Raw genomic sequence first — 26,248 nt, forward strand, 5'->3', positions numbered from 1 at the left:
CTTGCAACTAAGATTGAAAACGGCGACTGGACTTGGAGCTGAGTTGCGCCCTCCACAACTAGATTGAAGGACAATGACTTGAAGCTGATGGGCCCTGGAGAAACACACTGTTCCCCAATATTACCCAATAAAATTTAATAAATAATAATTTTAAAAAATTTCATTCCATTGGCTTGGCTTCATGGTAAGTCAACCTCTGACTACAGTGTGTGTTCCTCAGCCTCCCCCTCACTATGCTCCAGCCATTTGGCCATTTGGTTCTTTGAACAAGCCAATCCTGTTCCAGCCTCAGGACCTTTGCACTAGCTTTGCACTCGCTGAGTTCTCTCCCTAGGATGGTCTTCCCTCCAGTCTTCCCTTGCCTGGTACCTGGCTCCTGCTTGTCATTCAGACCTCAGCATCTCCTCAGAGACACCTTCTCTGGCTAACCTGTGTTAAGTAGCCATCAACACTATCATATCCATCTGCATTAAAGCTTTACAAAGCAATTATTGATATTTAATCATTCACTTTTATCTGTTTTCCCCACTAGATTGCAAACCCACGAGAGCAGAAACCTGATCAGTCTTGTTCACCATAGATACTTGTTGAATAATCAATAACTTGTACTGCAGTTTTGGGGATAATGGAGGTGTTTAATAGGCATTGCCATGGCTAAAGTTAGTTGGCCCCTCCTGCTATAGGGAATTTATTTACTAGCCATTTTTTCATGACCCACCACCTGCTGCCCTATTGCTGACTGCTCTCTTTTCATAGAATCTCATTACCTTCTTACCTTTTTGAGTTCTAAGCCCCTCAGAACTCCTGTCCTGGAGCCTATCCTGTAACCTGCCCAAAGGAAGTAAATATTATTTTATACTGGAACAACCTCTTTATCTCAGGAAGACACCAGTTTATCAAATTCTGCTGGGGAATTCAGCTTCCTCTTGACTTCTACTTTCCCTCTTTGCCCTAGGCCTTACTTTTCATATGCAAAAGGCCTATCACTGATTTTTTCCTAAAACAAAGAAGAAATCTGTAGCATTTCCCACGATGTGTAAACTGTTGCCATCATACTAATAGTAATTTTAAATACGAATAGTAATTTTCCTTTCGCATGAAACTCATTTCTGTATGTCTAATTTTTCCCCATCTTTTGAGGCCCACGTATGAGGGCCAGTCTGAAGGTTACCTTTTCTAAAAGGCCTTTCCTAACTTTCCCAGTCAGAAATAAATCTCTTCCTGAATTTCAATTGTATTTTTTCTCTATTTGTCTTATGATACTGTCTTAGTCCATTCAGGCTGTTATAACAAAAATACCGTAGTCTGGGTGGCTTAGAAAACAAAAATTGATTTCTCACAATTCTAGAGCCTGGTCAGTCCAAGATTGAAGAGCCAGCAGATGTGGTGTCTGGTGAGAGCCTGCTTCCTGGTTCACAGACGGCCACCTTCTTGCTGTGTCCTCACATGGCAAAAGGGGCAAGAGAGCTCTCTGGGGTTCCTTCTCTAAGGGCACTGATCCCATTTATGAGGGCTCTACCCTCATGACCCAATCACCTCCCAAAGGCCCCACCTTCTCATACCAGCACTTTGGGGTTAGGATTTCAACATATGAATTTTACAGGAACACAAACATTTAGTCTATAATAGACATTTACTGCTTTCTATCTTGTTTTATATTTCTCTGTATACATCTTATCTCCCCTATAGCACAATGATCTTCTCAGCTGACATAGTTTCTACTTACTGGAGAAACAAAACAGATGATCTTTGAAACCAGTTTTATGGTGAATGGACCAAGTGGTTTGAAACAAGTAAAACACTGTTGACTTAATGTTAAAGAACACAACACCCCTTAGAATTGGGGTCAGCTATAGAGAAGATTACCTAGTGAAGATGCTTTTTCAGTGACACCAAAATTTGTTAACAAAGAGGCCTCACTTTATCGTCAAATTACTATCAGAGGTGGGAACATCAGAAAATGGATATTGGATGAGAATATCATTAAATATTAAGCAAAACATCAATGTGCTGGAAAATAAACTAATAATGTGGATTATTAGAGCAGGAATTGGAAAGTGAGAACACAGTATTTTTTCCTGTGCTCAGATAGGGAAACAGAATAAATAATAATGAGAAGGAAAAGAAGAAGAAGAAATATTACTTAGCAATTTGTATATGGTGGGAACTTCAGGTACATTATCTCATTAATCCAGTGAGGTAGGTAATATTATCTAATTACACTGGTCACGAAAGAGAGGGCACTGAGAGCATAAGTTGTGGAGCTGGAATTCAAACCCAGTCCTGTCTGTTTCCAGAGCCCAAGTTTTTGTTTTTGTTTTATACAACAATAGAGATTTAAAAAGAAGGCAAGCAGAATCTTATAAAGGGTGAATATTTTATGATCAAGGCATTGTTTGTACTTTCTGGTGATCTGCTTAGAAACTTTTTGCTTGGATCAACTTTAAGTTTGGTTAAATACACATAAAACAATAATATGTGCAGTTTTCCATGAATATTCTCATGTAATCAACGATGAAATTTGGCAGACAGCATACCTTACGATTCTCTAACCTCCCCCAAACCCATTTCTATTCCAGAACTCCTAGGAATGGCTGAAATTTAGAACACTAATTCCCACCATTCAGTTATTGTAGTGGATTCTGTGGTATGCTGCCTACCTCGAATCCTCTTTCAGGACTGAGGAACTCATTTCCCAACTTGCTAGGAGAGGTGGCTGACAGCTCTCAAGTGAGTGTCTCCTCAAGAATTGCCCTCCCTTGGCTGAAGAAAGCCGTCTTTCTCAAGGTTGTGTTGCTCTCCTGGGTGGCAGGCTGGCAGCCACTTCTAATGACTGGCCAATGATGGGCGGCTGGGAGTGGGGGAAAGAGCCCAAGTTCTTAGCTGCTCAGTGGGCAGACTGTGTTAGAGATGAGCGGCTCCAGGTTCCAAAGAAGCTAAAGATGCCAGGACCAGTCAAGCCCTCTCCCCACAAGTGGCACCACTGGAAACTGCAGGCATTTCAGCTGCTTTGCTTAGCCTCTCCTCAACAAGACACTGTGCCTGAGGATGTGGGAGCCTGGGGTGGGCGTCACCACCAAGCTTGAGAGGGAGGAAGAGGACCTCACTGACTTCACAGCATCAGGGGATGTTGGCTGGAGTTGTTTACCTTCACCTCTAGCTGGAAAAATAGAAACTGCAGGCAGAGATCTTTTATGACATGTGGCTGGGTGCCAGAGACAGTACTACTGCGGTATTCAGGCATTGGGAGGCGAAACAGCACAGTTTTACAGGCTTTCTTTTTCTTGTGGCTTTCTTACTAACTACCAGACACCGTGCCCCTGTTATACATGCATTATCTCATTTAATCTTTATAACAGCCCTTTGACACCAGGGTTGTAATTAACTGATTGAAAAACTGAAGTTTATAGAGATGAAGGAATTGCTTCCGGGACCCACCCCGAGTACAGAACATCTATCTGTGGAAGCCAGGTCTATTAGGGATGTCAGTTTTGACTACTGCTTTCTGCTGACTCCCCATGGAGATGTAGCCCGCCATAATCTTTCTCCAAAGAGCTCTTGTGACAAGCTTAAAAAGCTCCAGCTACCACCTCCCTATCAGCAGTGCCTAGCACAGTGTTTTATACATAGAAACTGAATTGAATTAAGAGGTGCTGACAGATCTCTTTAATAATAGATGTCAACGTGATAGACCACAGGCATACTGCAAAAGGTAGAGCTGACTTTTTATTTCACACCGTGGAAAAGAACTGAAGTCCCATCCTCATTCATCAGAGCCTTCTACTTCCTGTCACAAAGCAGAACTCACAAAATTAGGATCCCAAAGTGATGTGTTTTTCTCTAACTGAAAGTACAAATGAGTCAAGTGCTGTCATTGCTGTTTGAGATAAGTGGTGAGGTAGGCACTGCGTGAACAGCCTCCTTCTGGACAGTTTCCCTACTGTAAAGGGGGAGGGGGGGAGAGCTTCAGCTGCCTGCTTTGGCTCCTTGCTGTATCCCCAGCTGCTGACACAGTTGCTGGCACACAGGAGGCTCCGGGGAAATCTGTGCTGAAGGTCAATGCACTGTTCTGAGGGAAGTCTCAGGGTACTGGGACTGGGAAAGAGAATGAACCTTTATTGAACACTCACTGAGCATCAGTACTGCGCTAAGCTCTGCTGGTACAAAGGTGGCTTCAGGACAGCTACAAATTCTGCAGGGCTCAGCGCAAGATAAAAATGACCTGCACCTTGTTCAAAAGGTAAGACTTTCAAGACAGTGACAGCAGAGCATGGATCCAAATGTGGGGCCCTTCTGAGTCTGGGGTCTTGTGTGACTGTACATGTTGCATGGCCGGGAAGCTGGTCCTGGGTCCATTAGAATGTTTCTGTTATTAAAGGGCTCGCAGCTCAAGGGCAAGACAAAGGCATACACGATGAGGATTTCGTGTGATGAAGAGTGGGTGCTGGGGAGGGGAGTATGGGGTGTGATGAGAGCAAAGACTCATTGAGACCTCATATATAGATATTACAATCTCCCTTTTTCACCTAAAATATTTTAATGTTTTACCTTTTTAGCTTTTTTGAGATAGATTCACATACCGTACAATTTGATTCACCCATTGAAAGCGTGCAATTCAAGTTTTTAGTATATTGATAAAGTTGTGCAACCATCACCATAATCAATTTTAGGACAATTCCATCATCCCCATTCCCAATAGCAGTCATTCCTCACTGTCCTCCATCCCTCCTAGCCCTAGGCAATTACTAATCTTTCTGTCTCTTTCCCATTTGCCTATTTCTAGAATTGGAATTGCTGGGTAACTGTATGTTACTGAATTTTTCAAATAACCACTTTATTGAGATATAATTCATATACCATAAAATTTACCCTCTTAACATGTACAAGCTAGTGGTTTTTCGCATAGTGACAGTTGTGCAACCACTATTATCTAATTCTAGAACGTTTCATCAACCCAAAAAGAAATCTCATAGCACTTAGAAGTCCTTCCCCCTTTTCCCTTCCCTTCAGGCCCTGGCAACCACTAATCAGCTTTCTGTCTCTATGGATTTGCCTATTCCGGACACTTCATATAAGGAGAATCATTTATATACTGTGTGGCTTTTGTGTTTGGCTTCTTTCACTTAGCATAATGTTTTCAAAGTTCAGCCACATTGAAGTATGTAGAGAATCTCCTTTTTACAGATGAGGAAACCAAGCTAAATGATTTGCACGAGGTCACGTACTAACCCATCTTACCACTGGTGAGATCTCTTCATGGTAAAGATAAATTTTCCCTTTGGAATTATTAATTGAGCATCAATTAATATGGGATGCTACTTTGAAATCACACGACTATCTTGTTCCCAAACATCCTTTCACTTAATGGCTTTAGCATCCATTAATGATGCTACCCTGAATGTTATTAGATTGGCAGTTGCAAACTCTAATTCTATCATTTGTCACGTCGTACATTTATTAGCTGGCTGGCTTGCGAATCACTGTGAACTAATAAATTTTTTACATTTCATTTAATGTGTTATAAAATTCATTACAATCATTAACTTCTTTGATGCTCAAATTGTCCTAAATTTGGCAACTGAGAGCTTTTAAAATCTAAAATTTGAACAGTCTTTATAATAACCTAATACATATGTCACAAAATATGATGATTTTGGGGCCATGAAACTCTAGAATGTAGTCTATATTCATATATTTTTAAATACTTTCTGGGTAGTTTGTTGGAATAAAATGTTTTCCACCTAAAAAAAGTTCAGAAAGAATCTGTTGACAGTATATTAGAAGCGATACTGTAGAACATTTGCTTTGAACTTGATGTTGATGTATTGTAATCGGACTTCTTCCTAAGAATACCAGTGAATTTTGATCTTTAGATAGTATTTGAGTTTGCAACAAAATTTTAAATGTCATTAACCCTACTTTTTATAGTGGCAAACAAGAGTTGGAGAATTAATAAAACCGCATTGGACACTAGGAATTTTATTTCCTGAGCAATGTTGAGGAATGTGAGAATAGAAGGAAACTAAATAGCCCCAAATTAATAGGATTGTGTTGGGTTGCACGTAATAGAAAACCAGATAATAATGACTTTACCTCACAGGGACTAAATTTTTTCTCTTGTAATAAAAAACCGAAAGGTGGTTAGCCCAGGGTTAGTGGAACTATTCAATGACATCCTCAAGTTTTCCTTTTTCTTTAGACTCTACCATCTTCAATCTGTTGCTCTTGTCCTCATGGTTACAAAACGCTACCGAACCTCTAAGATATTACACCTGTGTTCTAAGCCAGGAAGAAGAGGGAAAGAATAAGAGGCCACAATGAATCAGTCCCTATTAGGAAACATTCTTAGAAGTCCCAGGCAGATACTTGTGTTTATATTTTGATGGCCAAAATTGGAACATGTGGTGCCCTTATTCGCAAGGAAGTCTATATTAGAAGAACACAAAGGAGAAGGGGGCCACACATAGCTTTTGGTTCCCAATACATAGTATCGACAGCCATGTAAATAGCTAGGCATCTTTAGTTGCTATTTCATGAAAGTTACATCTAAAGAAGTTAACATGGCCATAGTCTATGCTTTCCATTCATAAAGCAAAAAATTTTTAAGCATCTTCTATGTACTATTACTTCATTGAGAATATAAAGATGAAAGTGATATATTGTTTTGTTTGTTCTCTTCAGAACATATTTTTGAAAGTTCCAAATAGTAAGTCTTAGGACTCAGGAGACAAACAGGTGTACTCAGCTTTATGTTGCCTCTTCACAACAGTTTCAAATCCAATTGAAACAGGAACTGAATCACTCCATTGAGATAACTATCTCAGTCAAATATTTAATGTTTTCCTGTATAAATGGTTCCCTTTGTGAAATTACCCTAAATTAAATTTGTATTCAGACCGCCTTGCAAAACTAACTTCAGTAGCTAGGTAGAACCAGCATTTTTCCCAATGTTTATAGTAACTTGTTTTTGTTTACAGGATAGTTATGATATATTGTATTATACTAAGTAATTATAGGGAGTTATTTTTGGTATCCTACTTACAAATATAACTTTAAAATCATAGTGATATCACCCTAATTCCTTGTCTTTATAAGCAAAGCATAAACATGTAGGTTTCCTTACAGAAAACTGTTGCATTAGGCTGCAAGATCTCGTAGATCTTCTACATGAGGGGGTTGGCAAATGATGGCCCATTGGCCAAATCTGGGTTACTGTCTGTTGTAAATAAAGTTTTATTGAAACACAGCCATACTCATTTGTTTATACATTGTCTAAGGCTGCTTTTCAACTACAATTGACAGAACCAAGTAGTTACAATCGAGGCTGTATGGCCCTCAAAGCCTAAAATATTTACTACCTGGCCTTTTACAGAAAAAGTTTTATTTATCATTACTTAGCACCTATTAGATGCTCAATAATTGTTTCTGGATTCATTGAATAAGTGCATTCAAGGCTTTACAGCTGGATATGAAAAATTGACAAATTAAAAAATCTAAACACAAAGCATTTTACTTCCCCAATTTATCTGGTATTTGCTTATTTGATGGTAGTTTGCTACCATTGACACATACCTCAAAAGAATCATGTTAGTACTTTGAGATTCTAGAATGCAAATTGCTCTAGATCTAAGTCTTCAAAGAGTTAGCCTCTGGGCTAAATATGTCTCATTGATAAGTGTTGACCTTAAACCAACAGACACTAGATATTTCTCCAGCAAAAGGGGTTTATTTGGGAACAACAAAAATTGCAACTCAGGACATGCTATCTAATGGCAAACCACATGTGAGTCCAGAGAACAAAGGAGGGGAAAGTTCTTTTATAGAGGAAAGGGGAGGTTCAGAGGTGCTGTTGTAAACAAAGAGTCTATTGGAGGAAACTGGAAGTTCAAAATGTAGTGGCTTTTCATTGGCTGAGTTGTAACAGTCTTTTATTGGCCAGACTCTCCCAACTCCAATTTAATTGAGGTTTCTATTTATTAACCTTCACACATATTTCATTTGATCCACACAATGTTGCTGGGCTTTTTTTTTTTTTATGCTGTTGCTTGTTTTTAAAGCGGCATTAGCTGCCAACATTTAAAACTAGGAGACTTAAGAAAAGAAAATAAATTTAAAAATAAAAATAAGGAGACTTCACATAATAATCCAAACTTTCATCTTCTCTTGAAAATTTGAAAGATCAGGCAGTGTGCGTACACAATTTGGTTAGGGCCATAACCACCTGAGGCTGAATAGCTGTTGCCTCCTTAGATTGGATTGATGCTTTCCAGTTCATCACAGTTCCCGCAACTCCCTACAGTCTTACCCCTGGTACCCCCACCCAGGTACCTTATCTGCCGGGCCCTTCTGCAGACAGTTGCATTTAAGATCCTTACTTTAGAGAGTATCATTTGCTACAAAGCCTCCTGAACTACAACAGCAGCTGATAGCCATATATTTGCTTCATTTTCGTGGCTTGAAAACAGACTGGTATATCTGAAGACAAAACAGGAAAGAATGCCAGTGCTATTAACACCATTACCTTCATTTCAACTACTAGAATGCAACCTCATTCTCCCACCTCCCCCTCTTTCCTTTTTCAAATAAGCTGGAGGACTCAGCCTGCTTTCCTTTCAGCTATTTGGCTCCCTCCACCCACTCCATCTCCTGGAGTTGTTTACCTAAAACCCTGGTATACTGTCTCCCCAATTCCCTGCTGCCCTTGAAAACAAATACCTTGGCCTTTTTTGTTTTTAAGAGTTCTACTGCTAACCACTACAAGGAAACAGACAGGAAATAACAGTAAGGAGGAAATTACAAAGTTTACAAAAACCTTATAGTTCTTACAGTCATAGTCCCCAATTCCCTTAATGAGGTGGCACCTGGACGTATCCTATTTTTATTCTCCTCTTGTTAGATGCTCACAGCGGGTGGATTCTGTATAAAGGGGCTAAAAATTCTATCCTATGCAACCGGTGCTGAAGAATCACCTTGATGGAATAGGAACCATTAGGTGGCAGCACAGGGCATATCTTTTCTAGTCTTTCTACACTAGGCTGGTGCATGTGAGGCACCAAACTGTCTAGGAAGGGATAACTTAGTACCACAGCAGGGCAAGCACTTGGGCTGAGACCAGACAGAGGATAAGGGCCAGCCAAGAGGCTTCCAGTCACATTGTGCTGTCAAGTAGCCTGGTGTGGAATTCCTGTCTCCTTCTGAACCTTTCCCTGATGTGTTGATTAGAAGCAGACTGTTAGGGCTGATAAGAATCTTCCCATCTAACACCTTGATGTGACAGACAAGTAACCCGAAGTCTGAAGTCCGGACAGACTTGACTCATCCCCCTGTTGGCGCCATGCCACCAGTCCAGTCACATAGATGTCTTTGCAGAAATCTGCTTATTATATTTAAAGACTAATTTTTCTATTTTTGAAGGTGAAATTAAGAGGGTTGCCTTTTTCTTTTTTTCTTTTTTTGCCTCTGACAGAGCAGGACTTTAGCGGGAAACAGAGTTACTGAACCCAGGTAAACAAAAGTAAGCTTTATTTCTGCCCCCACCTACCTACCTCACCATGGAGAAAAGTGAGGGCCTCTAATCCAGAAGGGAAGTTATGGCTCCCAGCACTCTATGCGGGCTTAAGTGTGCTCCCATTTATGGGACCAGCTAGTAGTACTATGGCTCTCATTAAGCAAGAATGGCCTAGGGTGACAGGCCTGGGCCATGCACACCTAAGTAAGTTACCAATCCTCTCAAAGCACGTTAGTAAAACCACTCATATTCCTAGAATTTGAACACAAATTCAAACAATTGCATTATAACAGAATCATGTCCACCGGCTTCAAATCATTTAGAGAGTAGTCTAATGATCAAAGGGAAAAGTCATTATAGTGAGGTAGTTTTTGTGGAAGGGGTCAGGCCTCAGAAGAGAAACTTCCCTGGGAACAGCTAGTAATATAAAGTCTTACTTGCTTATATCAAAGCATCACACGGGGTGTTATGGGGCCTTGCTACTCAAATTGTGGTATTCCAACCAGCAGCAACACCTGACTGGTTGGTTAAGAATGCAGAATCTCAGGACCAACCCATTCCTACTGAATCAGCATCTCCATTTGAGAATGATCCCCTGTTGATTCCTATGCCCATTAAATTTTGAGAAGCACTGCTTTAGGGCACCCTGGAGAAAAGGCCAAAACCAACAACAAACACACAACACGGCTTCCCCCAAACAGTCCTCAAGGAGCTTATAGACTGGTTTAGGAGCACAAACCACACATGTGACAAATGTCATGAAAAGGACTATTAAGGAATGTGTAATTAATGCCATGCATGCTGCCCCAGGACAAATAGAACATACATATTTTGAGAGAGTACAAAAGAATGATTACAGTTCAGAGGGATCAGTCTGGACATTCTTCCCACAGGTGGTGAGAATTTGATAAGCATGTCTAAACGGAGAGGGGAAGGACAGGGAAGAGCATTTCAAGTGGACAGGAAACAAGTTGTAAATTCCAGACAGTGGCCTACAGATATTTTATTATCTTATGTACGTCCCCAGACTTTCATTGGATCCTTCCAGTGCATCAGATGTTGCTGTGGCTGCAACATGCGTATAACATCATCTCATGCTACATATTTTGATTTGTCAGTGGTTCTCCTGGGAATTCTTCGAACGTACTCACCAATATGCAAACTTTTTTCTTTCGATTCAAGCAGGTCCTCATGCTTCCCTTTCCTGTGCACTTGGCTGTGATTTCTAGTTCTTTTATAATCAGGTGAAAAGAAATTCTTTACAGGTGCACTCCCCTAAATTGCTAGAGCCTTTCTAATGTAGTACAAATCTTCTCTGTAAAGCTCTTAATCAGATCTCATAAAAGGTTAGTGCAAATGTGTTTTCAGTTTCCAGATAAAGTTAATCATCCTTGAGGGCCAGGAATTAACATGAAAATGGGGAACTTGCTTGTTCCCAGTCTTTATGTCTAGATTTAGATTGCAAAACAAAAGTGATTGCACAGATGAACCCGAGAGTTTCAGTGTTTATTTTCCAGATGAGCTGGTGAGATTGTAATACTCTCCTCTTCATAAACATGTCTGATAACCAGAAGGGTTGTCCCACGATGTAGTGGGTATGAAATGGAGAGTGTAAGAGCGCCGCCACTGAATGCCTGAGGGAAAGCACAGAAGGAGAGCCGGTCCCCCGGCTTCCTGAAGCAGCACAAGTAAACTGGAGACTCCAGAAGAGAAATAGGATCATTTTGAGGAGATAATATCCTTTCCATAATTCTTTAGAATAGTTCCACTATAAGCTCAGGGAGTCTTCCCCTTCTCTGAGCCCTACCGCGGGTCGCTGAAATCAAGATGGAGCCTTGAGTGTGTCCAGGTGGTTATCTGCCCCTCGGTTTCAGGGCTGCCAATTCCTTTGCCCAGCAACACACTGGCAGGGAGGGCCTGGACTGCCCAGGAGCAGCTGACTGCTCATCTCTGTCAGAGCCTGTCAGCAAACAGCTTGTCACCAGCTGCCTAGTGCACCTGGAGAAAATGGTTCCTGTGTTCACAGAGATAATCTGGGTTGATAGGAATAGCATCAGGGAAAGACAATGGCATCACCAAATCAATACCTGAGCTTCACAGATTAATGTCTTGGCTCTGGATCTGTGTTTATATTCAGGAGGCCATTGCTCCCAAACGGAGACACTAAATGGAACAGACATTTTGTTCCCAACAACAGCAAATTCCCTTTTCTTAATGAGGAGTCAAGTAGAGACTTGATACGTTAAAGACAATTCACCAAGAACATTCATTAACTGTGAATTTTACAATGTTTATTGTGGCACGCCTCTAGGAAATAATGTGAAGAAGCCAAGAGAGAGAGGAACTGCCTGCTTGGCATGAATGCTGGTTATAAGAAGAAACACTTCTATACCCATGTTCACAGCAGCATTTTTCACAATAGCTAAACCACAGAAGCAACACAAGTGTCCATTGACAAACGAATGGTAAACAAAAATGTGATATATATATATATATATATATATATATATATATATATATGTATGTATATATACATATACATATATATATATGAATATTACTCAGTTTTAAAAAAGGGAGGAAATTCTGGTATGAGCTACAACGTAGATGAAGACATTATGCTAACTGAAATAAGCCAGTCACAAAAAGACAAATACTGTATGATTCCACTTAAGTGAAGTACCTAAAGCAGTCAAGTTCATAGAGACAGAGAGTTGAATGGTGCTTTCCAGGGGCTGTGGGGAGGAGGCGATGGGAGTTACTGTTTCATGGCTACAGAGTTTCAATTTGAGAAGATGAAAATTTTCTGGAGAGGGATGGTGGTGATGGTTGCACAACAATGTGAATGTACTTACTGCTACTGAACTGTATAGTTAAAAATGGTTCAAATGGTAAATTTATGTTATGTATATTTTGCCACAATAGGAGAAAAGAAAAAGAATTTTTCATCCATCAGCCAGAGATCAAGCCCTTTATGTAAAGGGATCTCAACATCATTTGCTTCAAGGAGATTTCTTAGAAATGCTCAGTAGGGTACAAAAGGTTTAACCCCTGATGGAGTTTACTTTTGTACATAAATTTATCATCATAGAGGCTGACAAACTGATTACATATCAATCAGCCATGATTGCAACATGGTGACATAAGATTTCCTAGCTAAGCAGTTTTCCTATCTTGTAGATCAGGGCTTTTCAGTCTTGAATGTGCATGGGAATCACTCAGGCATCTTGTTAAAAATAGAGATTCTGATTCAGTAGGTTTGGGGTGGGGCTTGAGCTTCTGTTGCTCTAACTAGCTCCCAGGTGTTGCTGATTACCGGTCCAGGGATTCCATTTTAAGCGCCAGGAGTATAGACCTCTCTTTAGTTGAGACTCCTGTCCACACCTTGGAAGTAAAAGCCTCCTCATTAAAACTGAATACAGGCATCTCTGGGTTTCAGTGGAAGGAGAGTCTCAGGGTGATATGAATTATTTCTGGGATCCTCTCACTTTGCTTCTTACTGCCATCAAAAGTCCGGTTTCAGGGATCTGCAATGGCTTCTTTTTCTCCAGCCCAAGCATGGACAAACCATAAATAAATCCCTTGTCCTTTAGGTATAGGCCAGATCAGAAGCATTTTCCAAAATCATGCTTACAAGCAAGAAGAAATGAAGGAAGGAATCAAGGGAGGGAAGGAGGGAAGGAAGAAAGAAGGAAAAGGCAAGTAGTAAAAATAGAATGGGAAATAAGAGAAAAATCAAAAGCAAAGGACTTCCCTTGAAGTCTTCTGTAAGAATCCGTCAGTGGCCCTCCATTGCTTTCAGGCTAAAAATTCAGACTCCATAGGGACTCCCTGGCCACTTCTCCCAGGTCATCTTTAGCCATTCCCTCCCTGGTCAGCCATAGTGAATTCTGTTCTTCCTTGCCTGTACAGTTGCTCTCCCCTTGATCTGGAACCACATCCTCTCATTGTTTCACCTGGATCAGGCATTGTCTCTTCTGGAAAGACTTCTCTAACCACGTTGCCGCCCTCATAGCCTCCCCTCTGTATAACGTTGTTCTTCTTTGTTTTCAGTTGCACACAGTGCTTACCTCTAACATAGCACTTCACAGTATGTTTTAATTGTATCCCCTTGTTTATGTTTCCTACTAGACTGTAAGCTCTTTGAGGATGAGACGATGTCTTTTGTCCCTACCACAGTGTCTAGAACATATGAAGCGCTCAGACAATGCTTGTTGAAAGAATGAGCAAATGCAAAATGTAAGTGTATGACATTTGAAGAATACATTGCTTAGTTCCTAAAACACCATGAAGTTGTCCTCAGAATGACTTTTCAAAAGGTCAAACACGTTGACGCCAATTTCTGTGTTCCAGCAACTGAACTCCTCCATTCTGATAAACTGTACTTCCCCAGCTTCCTCATTTTATAGGATCTTCCCTGGAAGACCCAATGCAAAGAAATACACAAGGCGATAACAATAGTTTTTAAATAAAATTTAGCAGGAGGCTAGAATTTCTTTGAATATCTGTATGCTAGTTGTACTCTTCTTATTGTCAATTTGACCCTAAAGTAAGTCTTTAAAGTTGCAGGGGTTCCAAATTGGAAGTCTTGGGGTATCTAGCTGTTACTAGCAATCTCCACATTGGTTCATCTGTATGTGTATCTGAAGATTTTTACTTTATTATTTTTACATAAAGTAAAAATATTTACTGCCTGCTTTATGAAAACTAGTGGGCCAGGGCCTATGGGGATTATCAAACGCTCACTGTCAAAAGCTTTGCCCCTTAGTTGTCTGGTCTGTGCCATTTAATTCCATGACCTCAATACCTACCTAACCCTGAGTCAATCTCTAGCCTCTATCTCTCTCAACAACTCTAGACAGGTATTTCTAACAGCCAGTGGGGCTCGTCCATGTGAATGTCATACAAGCATCTTAAATGCAACATGTCATTATTTTTCCTCCCTAACCTGTTGTTCTCTTTCTTACTGTAGTTAATGGAGCCCTCATTTCCTCAGCTGTGCAGGTTAGCGATTTCTTAGTCATTCTTAAATTCTTCCTTTCCCACAGCCTCTCCCATCAGTCATCCAGTCTTGTTCATTCAATCTCTCAATTCTTCCTTGAGCCCATTCTCTTCCCTCCGTTTCAACTATCAATATCTTATAACTTCTCACCCAGATTATTGAAATAACCTTCCTGTTGATTTCTTTGCCTCCAGTGCCTCTCCAGGATAACTGTGCCTTCAGACGGACTGCTGTCAGAATGTTTTTCTAAAGCTCAAACCCAGTAGTGCTCCTCCTTTACCTAAAGTCCTTCAACAAATCCATTTTATTTCTCCAATAAAGTCAAAGCCCATAGCAGGAGCTACAAGACTCTGCGTGACGTACCTTTTACCCCAGTTACCTTTTCAGCCTCCTCTTTGGACATTCTCCCTACAGACCTTACCTCTACCATTTCCTCAGCACATTGTGCTGGCTCCTCCTTCAGTGACTTTTCAGATGCTGGAAATTTCAGCCTAGAAAAGTCCTATTTATCTCCAAACTCCACTCAAATGTCATCTCCCTTGTAAAGACTTCACCTCCAGGCACTCAGTGCATGCTTCTATTATAACATTTCTTATTTTATAATCATCTTTATATGCCTTCTTCCCTCCTGGACTGAGAGCCTAGAATGTAAGAACCATGTCTCCTCTGTTTTACATGTTGGCCTTTGGCTCAGTACTTGGTGCACCTCAAGCCTGCCATAAATGTTCAATGAGTGACTGACCGAATAATTGAATGAATAAATAATTGACAGTGATACAAGAGAAAATAAGAGCAGTAAGAAAAGTGCAAATAAACTGCTGCTGTAGGGTGTGGAGGGAACTGAGTCATATTTATTTGGGAGACCAAAAAAGACTCTGTAATTGATTAGTCTTTCAGTTTAACCCTATATATTTGTTCATGCTTTAATGCAAGATTCACTCAGATCCAGGCCTGGCCCACTCCTCCAATTTCCACCCCAACATGAAATTAGTTTTGCTTCTGCCTCTGGTGTAATAGTAGTTCTTTAGTTCATTTTAGTTTTGCATGTACTAATTCGGTTTCTTATAATAATTTACCTACTTGTAAATGAAGATCTTTTCGTTTTTCTAAAAAGGATTTAAGTGGCAGCCTTATAACTGGTAATATGTTCCTGCTATAGCTTCTTATATAGAAGGCACCCAATAAATGTTTATTGAATAAAGAAGTAAAGGATTTCTCAGGACCCACTGGTACTTTTGAGTTGTTTGGAAAGCACTCATACCTCTTGAGAACTAGCTGTGGTACTTAGCTGAAGCAGTCTTCCTACCCTGCAGGTTTGACTGCATTTCTGTCCATTTTTAGTTCATTTTGTTATATCTTGTTTCACACAGATCTTTGAACTTAGAACACTAACGGCCTGTGTATCTTCACAGCTCACAGCTCCTGTAGTGCTGATGTAGTGTGATTAATGTTTACCTCCTAAACCACTGGCTGAATGGCCTTAAGTCTGGAAGAATAACAAACATACACCAATAGACAGCTTGGGTTTGTTTAGTGACAGGTGCTTTGTGCATATCACCTTAGTTATCCTTTTAATGTTCCTCTCAGGCAGTGTTATCTCCTTTCCAAAAAGAGAAAAGAGACCACAGAGCTGGAAAATCCAACCCCAGGGCAGTTCCTGAGGGGCCCCATCAAGGAGTAAAGTCTATTCACCTCCAAAACTTTGGGCCTGTAGTATATAGGAGTCCTGCACAGAATTTGGAATCCAAATTTCTGGATTCCCAGGCCTGGGCTTGACTCACCAGGTGATAACAGGATGTCTGTGTTTTCTGCAGGTTGAATTGTTCCCTCAGAGCAGAATTATCATCTCATTTATTATAATTTCCCTCTATCATAGAGAGTTATCTGTTGCTGCCCTTCCCTCTTCCTAATAGGTTCCCACATGGCTATGTGGGAAGGACCCAACTTTCCTCCATCCTGCTGAGGCCCCTGCATTTGAGCCATTCAGTGTATCCTGACACACTGGGCCCAATCATTGCTTCAGGGATGGCTTGTGACCTAAAATGCTCTCATCAGAGTGGACCTCAGGAGTTTGCAGGGAATGTTGGGACTTGGACACTTCTTAGCCTGGGCAATGGCACATATTTCTGCTGCAGCCATAGTGGACAGCTTGAAGCAGCCAGGAGAGAGGAAGGGGTTGTATCATGTGGTGGCAAAAGAATGAATCTACCCAGAGGAAGCAGAGCCAAGAAATGGATCTCTGTAGTTTGAGTCCTGGGTCACATTGTGCCTGGATCCCCCATGAGCCAATATAGTCTCTTTATTGCTTACACCTATTTGAGATTGTTTTATTTCACTTGGAACATTAAACTTTCTAACTGATACACCCTAGTGAGTGTGTGACAGCAGAGACTGTGTCTACCTTTATCACCATTGTATCTATCCCCTGGCACACAGTAGGCATTCAATAAATCTGTTTTCAATGGATACATTTCAGCTGCAAGGAACACCTTCTATAAACTCCCCTTTACTCATGTGACCATTAAGGAACCTGGTGTTCTGTAGGAAAGTATTGCTGTGGATCGAGAGGCAGGATCTCACCCCAATATTAAGCTTTTTCTAACCACCAGGAAGCCTCCCAGGAAATATGTTGGGGTCTTTGAGGAGGCCCCAAAACAGCAGTCCCCCTTCTCTGTGAGTTTTCAACTGAATTAGAAGATAGCAGTAAGCTAGATGAGGACCAAAGATTACCTTTATTACTAATGAAGTTGATATTAAAGGATGTGGCTTATATTATCCGGCTAATGAGCTTCCCAATATGCAAGTTCAGAATTAGACTGGTCCAGAATAGGCCTCCCTTCCCCACCCTGAGGGAGGAGCATTGACTCCCAAGAAGAAAGGGAAGATGGTATGAGAAACAGTTTCTCCTTACAAACGTACCAGTCATAGTAAACCTCTTCTCCTTTCCAGGGAAGAATGAGGGGGATGGAGAGAAGCCAGGAGTGTTATAATAATTGAGCTCCTTTCACAAGGAAGAAAACAACCAGAATGAGAAGATGAGGTCTCCCAAACACCACCAAGGGTAATTTGCTCAAATCAGTTGATGCTGCTTTGTTTTCAATCAAAATGGGTTAGTTTTCAACAGGGTGGAATTGGTTCGCTGTCTAAATTATCGTTCTCTATGGAATAACTCACACACCACAGTAGTATCAATCTCCCAAAGGAGCTAGAGATCATTTAAAATCATGCAAAATTCAAAGGAAGAGACAAGAATTCACAATAAAATTACACAACCAGGGGCCCTAGGTGACTGTAATCCTTGCGCTCCCATCAAAGGCATTTGAAGGGCACAGACATCTCACATACTTCCCACACCAGTCAGTTTCTTTCTGGATGATCTCAGAGCCACACTGTGCCTGTTAGTCACAATGAGAGCACAGCCAAAGTTTAACTCCTTGGTGGCACAGGGGAAATGGCACTTCAAATTGGATTCCAGGAAATCTAGGGAAATACTAGACAGGAAGTCTGTTATCATATTCCCAATTTCCCCAATGTCAAGGCTGGGGCTGAGAGCATGTTTGAAAACAAATGGTCAGTCTAGTAATGGGACTGTCTGCCACATGCTTTTGGTTTTACTTATCAGGGAAATTTTTCCTGCTTCAGCTCTTTATTTTTTTTATTTATTTTTTTTTAAATTTCTTTCTTTCTTTAAAGTAAACATTTACCATCCAGGCTTCAAGAGGCTTTCCCAAAAAACCATTGTTTGTAAATTCGATGTTTGGTTGACAAATGAATTACCAGATGAACTGGGCAAGGAAAAAAAAAACCCAAATTAGCCAACAAGACATTTAAAACTCAGTGGGTTTTCCTGAAAACTGTGGTGTTGGCTGTTGAATGTAACTCTAAGCCCAGTGAGAACCCAGCATGGCTCTCCTCTGGTCTGGCCGCTAAGACAGAGGCTGATCTCGTCCTGTGCAGCTCCCTGATGGACTTTTTGCTGGAGGTTGCTAAGGAGGTTTTTCTGGCCAGTCCTGGGAGAGAACCCAAGCTAACAATGGAAACCCACAACATAGCAGATTGAGACAATATGTACCCATCCTCTCTTCTCAAATGCAAGGCTATTTTCTCTCCTATTACCTGCCCCTATTTTTACCATCAGACGTTCTCCGATGCCACTTTAGTTATCGATAATTGGCAATGAGTTTTCCAATAAAACTGCCCAGAATCCATTCCAAGAAGCTGCACAGAAACCACTTCCAAAAAAGCAGATTTGGGGATTACTCAGCTGCTTACCTATCTTCCAATCCTTTTCTTGCCCTACACGTCATCTGCTGGAAGAACCTGAAACTTGAACCATGTGTCTAAATGCCAGTTGTGATTGATTGATGTGTATCTAGAGGAAGGGAACGGGCAGCTCCACAAGGAATTGTGTAATTCATAATGAAGAGCGATTTTCCTGCTGAATCATAAAATCCTGCCTAATTTCAAATCAAAGACCCCGGGGAAAGATTTGGGTAAGGAACTTGGCCTTAGGGACAAGCCACTGAAGCCTATTCTTCCCCAGAAGAGAAGTAATAGGGAATTGCCAACGAGATGGGCACACATCTCAGTCTTCGCTGGTTTATCTCACTCATCAAAAATACCAACGAGGAAGCTTCTGTGAAGCTGATCTTCCCACCTCCCCCAACACAACTGGTGAGGCTTTGGTTGGTTTCACAGCTTCTGTTCACATGAGGCACGGAGGAAGCCAGTCTTCTCACCATGACCTCTAAATGACACGTGCCAATCCTGAAGACTGTGGGAGCTCCAATCACTTGAGAACTAGGAGGCATATATTTTTAGAGGCATTCTGTCATCTGGGCAGCCTGGAGTGGATGTTTTTGCTGTCTTTCCTCAGCTCTTAATCTTGTGGGTTTGGGGCAAGAAATCCTCCAAGGGCAGCAACTTTGGAGAAGTACTTGTTAATGTAAGAGGGAGGGTAGGAGGACAGCCAGCTGGAGCTTAGAGTTGCTCAAGCTCCTGGAACCCTCAGCATGCTCTGTAGAGATTTATGGGCCTGCCTTTCCTTCATGATTCCATATTGCGCTTCTTTAAATCAGCATCAGCCAAGCAGCTATCATGGGACCTGGTGTTTACAGCAGAGACCGAGATAAAAAGAATCATGGAGATGCCGCCCCTGTTTGTATCCTGACCCAATGGTCAGGGAATCATTCCCTGGGCCTGAGGGCAACTTTTCGTTCTGTTTCCTCTGTGCAAAATGCCAGAATGCCTCTGCCTGGAAGAGGTCGAGTCTGTTGTCAGCTGTGGGAAAAAACAGCCAGAGTTGCTATTTACACTCTGAACTGCAAGCTGGGTAAAAATAGTGCTTGCAGCTTGGTCCAGCTTCAAACCCCACTGCAGAAAGAGATCATTTTTGGAAGAGAAGATTTTCCTCCCCACCTACAGATTTGCATACGGTCACTTCCCTAGAGGAGAAAAGGAGAGACAATCCCATGCAAAGGTGAAACATATCCCCTTCTCCACCCCTCGGCCCAGGAAAGCACACCAAAACCCAGATTAGAAATGCCTTCCCCTGACTGTCAGGTCAGGCTCCATCACAGACCTGCAGGTGACCTAGCTCAAGGTACAATGGGAATTAATTAACTTTGACAACAGTGAGAGGAGGTGACGGTCTGACCCTGGATGCTGCCATCATCCTATTTATTATTGCTGTTAAGCCATTTGTTGGCCTTTCAAAACAGGAAGAAAAAAGAATTGACCAAAAGAGTACATAAGACCCCAAAACAATAGCTTAGATTATCTACTGTCTGAGAGCTTGGAAATTACGCTCTAGCCCTCTCGGGATGAGCCATACTATGGCTATAAAATGATGAACAAATTCCCATAAGCCTGGCCTGGTCCCACCTCTGTACTTGGAGCCTCCTGACAGATAGGGGAGTTGAAACTCTTTCTTCATGTACTTGCTAGAGCTTAGAAACTGGTGTCTGGGGTCCTGGGATTGCTTTCAGGTTCAGGAAGTGACCCCCGTGACCATCAGTAAAAGGAAAGCCACTTCTTTCTTTTCCGTGAAAAGGTATTTTAGGAATACACATACGTACGTAGCTGATGATACCTGTGTAACTCTAAAGAGATATATACATGTAGATAGTTCCTATGATATGTGAAGAACAGTAGAGAAGAATACCAAATCAACAATGTTATTCAATTATTCTATAGCCTGAAAGTGCCCAGGGCACCCAGAGCTGAGCCCAATAGGTGCTTAATAAATATTTTTAGAAAGAAAGGGGAAAATCTCCCAAATCCTATCTCCACCTGTACGTCCTTTGTCAAAGATCCAGGAACCAAAACGAATCTTCCAGTTTTAGGAAACATACTTAGGCCCACCTAAACGACTAAAAGGAAGGTGAGAAGATAACAACCTATCACTCCCCCAACTTCTCAGCACCTCCCATCAAGACACACCGACCTTCATCACCCTGACCTCAGTGTGAGCACTGGAATAGCCACAGAGGGACAGACAACTGGGTCTCGGAAGAAGAAACAGAAAAGATGGGGACATACCTCGGGTACAAAGACTTCTCACTGCAGCCTGGCTTTTCCTCTGGCCTCAGACAGACCTAGGTTTTAGTTCTATCTTTGTCACCTACTAGCTGCGTGACTGTCACTTCACCTTTTGAAATCTCACTTTTCCCTCCAGTAAGAGGGATGATAATAGCCACCTGTGGGGGTTGGTGAGGACTAATGGAGAGCATGTATTCAGTGGCTGGTACAGGGTCAGAGCCACTATGCATTCAGCATCCAGGAGCAGTTCTGTTTTCCCTCTGACATACCTTGGGCCAGATTTTGGAATCTATCCTGCTTCTAGTTGCCAGATGATGGTAAGTCCACTGAACGGCTAAAGTCTTAACTGTGAGAAATGCATTACATTTACAAAAATTACTGAAAACTTTCTCCCAGATCATTAGGACTTTCTGCACCATGGCCTCTGTTCGCTCTGGACCTTCACCTCTCTGCTTCCTCCCACTTCCCCAAGCCTTATCAAGATGCCAGAAATAGAGTCTTCCTACTCAGACATCACTGCCAACAGGAGCTCTGGCCAGCTAAGGCCTGGGTCAGCACTGGCTGGCTTCTCGGTTCTGGGAGGCCACAGAAATGCAGCCCCAGCACGCTTTTCCAAGTTTCATTAACTGATGACATCGTCAGGGAAGAGTTGCTGCTCTGCTGTGTCATAGCTATTTAAGCTATTTGTTCTCAGGGCTATGAGACTCCCTAAGGACCTGGGAAAGACGTCTATATATCCCTTCGATCAGGACTGCTTGGGGTTTCTATTTCCAAAGTTGAGAAACACAGATAGCGCTGACTCCAGCCCAAGAACAGAATGAGCTCAGGTCTCCGTCTCCCTCACTGACCTCTTGCCGAGGATTATAGGCCAAGGTGGCCAGGTTCTGCTCTCCAGCCTAAGTCAGCTTCCTCCTGAGTCAGCTTTCTTCACCTTCCTATTATTAGCCACTGCTTTGGCTGGCTTCACTCACAGTATGATTACAGTTTAATAATACATCTCAAACAAGGAGGCAGCAAACTTCCTGGAGCTGGGTTTCCAAGGGCCTATAGAGCTCATGCTCCATCCAGAAGGCAGAGGTTGGGGCTCGTTTTCTGCAGAAGGAGCAATTGGATAGAGGAGTCACTCACCTCTGAAATAAGTCACTGCTTTAGTGTTTCTCTCTTGCTGAGCTGCCCCTAGTTTAGGGCAGGAGACAAGCATGCAAGCTAACTTTTATTTTATTGGAGCTTTTATTCCCATAGATATTCCTGTGCAGGGCTGAAAAACTGTGTTTTTTGTTTTGTTTTGTTTTTTTATCCAATAATGCAGATCCTTCAACTACCCTCTGGGCCAAGCTGGGGTTAGTCTTTACCAAGGTGACCTTTCCTCTGACATTACAGTAACAAGGTGGCCTACTCAGAGAGGATGGAGTTGTCTGGATGGCACAGGGTTCCAAGAGTTGATTGAACTCCAGCACACAAAAAGTTTTCATGCCACCTCCCCGTCTCTCCCAGTAAAAGCAGACACACTAAACAATATTTGGTGTTAGATTTACACTGATAAGCAATGTATGGAATCACCCTGTAATTTGTTCCAGCATTCTTGTTCTTTGTGGGCCCTCGGTGGGAAGAACACTCAAGTTTAGGAACCAGACACCCTGGGTTCAAATTCTGACTCAGTCTGACTCACCTGAAATGGCTTAACAAACTTATTTACTTTTCTGAACCTCCATCTTCTCATGTATATGAAATAAATGATAATCTCTCCTGAAATGGTCTTAATACAAATGAAATGAGACAGCTTTGGAAAATATGCCTAGTACAATGCCTGGAACATAGTAGGTGATCAATAAACTGTCTTAATTTTCTTTCCAGAAAATGAAAGGCAGGGAAAAGGGCAAACCAAGGCTATCCAAGCCCCTCATACTAGAAATGACCAGCATTTCTAAATGTGCAGACCCATGACATAAATGTCTCTGATATGAAGAGACATGGGAACAAGAACTTTGTTTCCCTTCTCTAGATTCATTCCATTTAGAAGTCCCACAGAGAGGCCTAATCTGGATAGTGATATGTCTTGCTGAGGCCACAATGAGTCTCCTGGCTCCATTTACTGTCCCTAATGACATTTATCAGAGGTCTCAGTTCATAAACAAAGGAAGGCATCAAGAAGAGTGGGTAGGTGAAGGATAGAGAAGGGTATCTGTCTGTTTTACCACTGTGTGCTTACCTACATTTCAAAGTCTCCTGAAATGTAGAACCAGGTTGACCTGACCTTAGGGTGAACCCTGCTATCAGCAAGGCTAAAGGAGAAACAAAATAGCATGCATGCCCTGTTTTTCAACCTGCTGAGAAATAATCGGCTCCCCAAACACCTGCTTATTAGATGGCAAATAACTGGGTCTCTTTAACCCAGTACAAGCTGGCTTCCTTCAGCTGACTACTTCAACTCTGGTTGGGGTGTTGGGAGACGGTGGTGGGGTGGACTTTGTTCTTGCTACGGCTTGCTTCCTTCTTGGTTGCCAACAGCAGTCATATATCTGATGGGAGCCAGCCAGAGCTCCTGGCAGAACAAGTGGGGCAAGCCCCAGCATGACCTGCCCCCAGCTGGGCACTGACTGGGGGCCAGTTTGGGGGAGGAGAAAGCTGGGGCTAAATTGACTTAGGCTCATGTCCATAAAAGCAGCCCAGAATTCCCCTCACCTCAGCAGGCAAAGGAGCAGGACTTCCCGTGACACCTCTTGGGGAATGTCCTTATTTCTCTTGTGGACCTATTCTTAGTATTAACCCTAACATGATTTTATCTATATGCAAATGTTGAAGGGGGATGAGCACACTGTAATTTACGTACATGCCACAAAGACCACCCAATTTAAGGATCAGCCACCTGGACACCATTCACTCCTTCAGTCACTCAACAAATAGTTTTTGAACGTTCACCTCACACCAGCACTGTTCTAGGTTCTGAATACGCATTGGTGAATAAAACAAAGATGGTCTTTGCCCTAGGAGGAGAGCCAGACAATGAATATGAAAATTAATGAATATGTAATTACATATTGTGAGAAATGCTACTGTGAGAGAAGTACTCAGGTACAACAGTAGAGAATAGTGGTGGTGAGTGGGGTGTGTGAGTCTGATTTCGATAAGAAGGTCATGAAGGCCTTTCTGAGGATGTGATATTTAAGGACTTGGGGGGACTTCAGTGGCAATTGCCCATAAAGTTTCCTCTCTCTACTCAGTTAAGTTCCCTTCTCTCCTAATGCCAGGCTCTGTGAACGCCAAGGAGGAATATATCTGCCAAGAAGGACTTCTCATGGTTAACTGGGCTTAAATTCATAACCAGAGTCTAGCGGCCATTGCTAACAGAAGTCTCTCACACACTCTGCCACAGACTGAGATTTCAACTTCTTGTACTATGCTCCTGCCATCTGAATCAACTATTATAAGGAAGTTCCTGTTTTCATCTTTCAACCAATGAAGTGAGACCTGCCCCGTCCAATCAGAACTGTACAATTATATTGTCATTTGCATCTAAAATGACCAATCAGAACTGCTCTATAACGACCAATCAGAATGCACAACACTGACCAGTACTGTACTGATTAGAAAACCTCATTTGCATAAAAGTAGGCCAATCAGTAACCTGGGTGGGAACTTTCTCTATAGAAGGTGGCCTCCCCTTTGTCTCTGGGGAGTGAGTGCACTTTCAATTTTCCACCAAAGGCTGCATTTCCTTGGTTTGCAAACTGTTCATCTGAATAAAGTTTTTCCTTTTCCATGCCTCGGATTGGGAATTTTTGTTGACAGCTCTAAGAAGGAAAGGGTACCTCAGCCAGGGATACAGTAAAGAATATTTTGGGAGAACAGAGGGGGCTACAAAACCCTCCTTCCAAGTTTCTTGCTGGAAGACTTCTCTTCCCTTTCACCCCCAACCCCCACACCCATCTGTCCTCTGTCCAGGGCCTTCCTGGCACACTTGTTTCCTTACAAGTGTTTCCTTGTTCCTGTCCCCCAACATGTTCTCATCACTGTGAGGACATTGCCCTTCCTGGCTCAGCCTAGAGAAGCTCTTCATGGGCTCATTGTCTTTGAAAACAGTTTTCTCCAAAGTCCCCACAATCCTGCCCTTGAATCTCCAGAAGCCAAATAGCTCTAACCTGCAGTAGATAAAACTCACCATTCCTCTGGGCCAGCAGGCTAATTATAGAGTCTTCTTTCTATCACTCTTTATCTCAGGATTGTTTTCCTAAATTAGCATTAGTTAGGTTGATATCAATGCCATCTAGCCCCTGCTCTAAGGAGTCGGCCTTCTAACTGTTTGGAACCAATCCAGACATTGGAGATAGACAGACCTGGGTTTGAATCCCAGCTCCCCCACCCCACCCCCACCCCTTATCAACTTTATGACCTTGGGCAAGTCAAGAGTCTTCTCTGGGCCTCAGGTTCCTTATGTGCAAGATGAGGAGGAGGATAATTTCTACTCTGTGGAAGTCTGTATAAGAATTAGCCAAGAGGTAGGCAAGATGGATGGAATGTAGTAGATGCCTTACAAATGGGAACCTTTGTTATTGTATCAGCTATAAAATAACCTGACTAGCATTTTGGCAGTGCCTCTTGGGAAAACGATTGATTGTAGCACTGTTAAGAATGGTGGCCAGGTCTCCATTTCACCATCCATTTGGCTACAATAGCTCTTTAATCTGTATATTGCTAAGAACCAGGTGAAAGGAGGACACTTCAGGACATGGTAAAGGGCATGGATCCCAGAATCTCGGATTGGAAGGAATCCTGAGAAAACTCGAGTCCAAGTTTTTGCTATCGGGCAGGACTGAATTTAAATCTCAGACAGATGGAAATCTTCTCCAGTACATAGTTCAGCAGCCACCACCAATGCTGCCCCAGTGGTACTACTCCTGGGACCACACACACTTCACTGTATTTACATCACTTATTCAATCATTACTTTAAAAAATATTTATGGAATACCTGCTATGTGCTGAGTACTATTCAAGGCACCTGGGACATGGAGGCAAAAAGACAAAATTTTACCTCTTATGAAGACCAGCTACAAGTAAAGATTAAAAAAGAAAGAAAGAGGGGTGGCGGGTTAGCTCAGTTGGTTACAGCGCCGTGCTAATAACGCCAAGGTTGCCGGTTCAATCCCTGCATGGTCCACTGCGAGCTGCGCCCTCCTTAAAAAAAAGAAGAGAAAAAGA

At 42.1% G+C, this 26,248-nt stretch overlaps 1 long non-coding RNA gene across 1 annotated transcript; it reads left to right on the forward strand.

Annotated features, from left to right (window-relative positions):
* Positions 1-4,032: 4,032 nt before the first annotated feature.
* On the forward strand, positions 4,033-24,781 carry LOC117013930 (uncharacterized). Its single transcript, XR_004421387.1, has 3 exons — positions 4,033-4,240; positions 17,460-17,571; positions 24,299-24,781. It is a non-coding gene; the product is annotated as an uncharacterized LOC117013930 (long non-coding RNA).
* The last annotated feature ends 1,467 nt before the right edge of the window (positions 24,782-26,248 follow it).

This window comes from Rhinolophus ferrumequinum, chromosome 21, assembly GCF_004115265.2.
Source record: "Rhinolophus ferrumequinum isolate MPI-CBG mRhiFer1 chromosome 21, mRhiFer1_v1.p, whole genome shotgun sequence".
In the NCBI taxonomy this organism is placed as follows: Eukaryota; Metazoa; Chordata; class Mammalia; order Chiroptera; family Rhinolophidae; genus Rhinolophus; species Rhinolophus ferrumequinum.